The sequence below is a fragment of the Tachypleus tridentatus genome, chromosome 13, assembly GCF_004210375.1.
Source record: "Tachypleus tridentatus isolate NWPU-2018 chromosome 13, ASM421037v1, whole genome shotgun sequence".
In the NCBI taxonomy this organism is placed as follows: Eukaryota; Metazoa; Arthropoda; class Merostomata; order Xiphosura; family Limulidae; genus Tachypleus; species Tachypleus tridentatus.
The window spans coordinates 82,897,164-82,900,098 of record NC_134837.1 but is presented as its reverse complement, the minus strand read 5'-3'; positions in this window follow the sequence as shown (position 1 = coordinate 82,900,098).

Sequence of the window (2,935 nt, the reverse complement as noted above, 5' to 3'; positions counted from 1 at the left end):
CCATCTATAGAGCACAGAAAAAAAGATTTTTCGATTTTACGAAAAAAAAAAATTACATCAATAATTTTGAAAGAAATATAATTTGACGTAGCTGATGTATTAACCCAATCGAAACAAGTATCAAACAAATTTGAAAACATTAAGGGCTTTTTTAAGTTATTGTTTACGTTGATTGCCGGAGACTTATAGCCGTAAAAATTCAATTTAATATATGGCATATACTATAATAATTATAATAAGATATATTTATTATAATACATGCCAGGCGTTGGTAAAGAATAATTTACGATGGATAGACTATTGAGTTTGCCTTCAGTAGTCCAGTCTGAAGGCTTTTAACAATACAATCCTGTGATAGGCACAGCTTTGTTTGTTTGTTTTGGAATTTCGCACAAAGCTACTCGAGGGCTATCTGTGCTAGCCGTCCCTAATTTAGCAGTGTAAGACTAGAGGGAAGGCAGCTAGTCATCACCACCCACCGCCAACTCTTGGGCTACTCTTTTACCAACGAATAGTGGGATTGACCGTAACATTATAACGCCCCACGGCTGGGAGGGCGAGGCATGTTTGGCGCGACTCGGGCGCGAACCCGCGACCCTCAGATTACGAAGTGCACGCCTTAACGCGCTAGGCCATGCCAGGCCGATAGGCACAGCACAGATAATCAACTGATTAGCTATGGGCTTAACAACAAACAAACAAAGCACTCTAAAGTATTTTGAACATATTTTATAAAATTAATAATAATTAATTCCAGAATATCTCATAATTTATTCAATGCTTTATATGTTTTTCAGAAGAAACTTTCTACGCTAACCAATAAACTCAAAATGATATTGTAGTAAATTAGAAGATTTCAACCTTTTTTACGCTAAAATATTTATTTTTGATGATAGGCTTTCAATTTATTTTATAAGGTATTTGTCAAGACATATTGTGATTATTACAGCAAAGAACAATGGAACAACTTTAAAACACTGACCTAACAATATATATAAACAATAGGCTTGCATTTGTCTATCCGGAATTTTTTTTTCACGAATTTCTCGATCAAACGCTACAAATTTCACATAATTAAAATGGCCTTTGTCCCAGGAGTCCGGGTTGTATATTGACTTTTCCACTTAGATTTACCTTACCTGATATTTGTTTAGTCAAACTTTTCAATGCAACAAATATGGTACACAATGGCATAATATTTTTGAAATCACGTGACGACTGGTTTCAATTTCAGCTTTAGTTTTTTTATTTGTAAATTATTTCACACAAACAACACTTAAACCACGTTTATATGCAAAAACGGCTCGTTTGGGTTGAGAAAATATTTTACATAGAAGAGCGAACAACGTTTCGACCTTCTTCGGTCATCGTCAGGTTCACAAAGAAAGAGGTAACTGACCGGAAGCTGACCACATGTTTGAAAGGTTTGAAATATAAAGGAACCTATATAATATACCTATATTATACCTATATAATAAAATAAATCTGGCCATGCTGGGCTGTATACAACTGAATTTGCCTTCATTACAACTCTACTTTGCAATAATTTAGTTAAGTTTCGTTTTAATAGGCTACTATAAACATTTTTTAAACACTTTTTCTTTACTTTGGGTTTAATTCCTCTTCTTTTTATGAGTTTCTTTGTTTCAACTCTTAAAGCCCTGAACGCTCATAAATATTCCAACTTTACACACTATTTATAAATACAATTACATTACGTATAGTTTTATTATATAAAATTATGTTTACTTCAATTTATTTGTTTGACCAGGTTTTTTCTTCAGGAGGAATGGGAGATAAAGGAAGTTAGTTGTAATTTTAATATACTCTACCATGTTGTTACAAATAATAGGAATACGTCACACACATATTATAAATATATGACACAAAATAAAAATGGGAGTGAATGAAAAATAAATTTCTGTAATATACGTATATGTAAAATAATGTGTATACTAATTACCGGATGGATAAATGGCTTCTTCCCTCCAAATAGACCTCTCTAGAACTATTCACTCAGACAAGCCCTTCAGTGACTTGTTTTGCAATTATGGTGGTTTGCTGTGCAGTTGTATACTAGAATGATTATAGGCATGGAAAGTGAAGTAGAACAGTTGCATAAATTGCACTATAGCCAAAAGCAAACAAAAGACTTCAAATATACCCGAGGATCGGCCCGGTACTATCATGTGGTCAGGGTGCTCAATCTGATAGTCACGGATTCAAATCCCCGCCACACCAAACATGCTCGCACTATTATGTGTGAGGGGATTAGAATGTGATGCTCAATCCCACTATTCGTTGGTAAAAGAGTAGCCCAATTGTTGGAGGTGGGTGGTGAGGAATAACTGTCTTCACTCCAGTCTTACACTGCAAAATTAGAGATAGCTGGCGCAGATAGCTCTCGTGTAGCTTTGCGAGAAATTAAAAAGGAATAAATACCCTAGAGAGTTGGTTGATGTTTATGGTAACCGTCTGAACCCAGTGTTAGTTGGATACACTCATGTATTTGTGGGACTAGATGGCTGACTGGGCTAAGCGACAAAATAACTTGGTGAAAAAGCTTAAGATACTTATTTGGTTGCATGGTGAGTCAGGATCAGAGTCTCTGGAGATAAATGCAAAAGACAGCTCTGATCAGAGGTTGGACCTTAGACATCAACCTAATGATCAATATGGGTAGAACTGATATACTTCTTAAGTTTGAATAATCAATAATCGAAAGAAAGTGATGATGTGTGCATTTCCTGTGCACACATATGAATGATGCTCCTAGTACAAAGCATGCACTAAATTGCTCAGTTTCCACTTAATTAATAGCGCTTAGGATTGTTATTTGGTCGAGGAACTAGTGTTTGAAATGCTTCTGTGATTTCTACTTTACAAGCTAAAAGATGAATTTTCTGATGTGAAACATCATATTGATTTTCGGTGA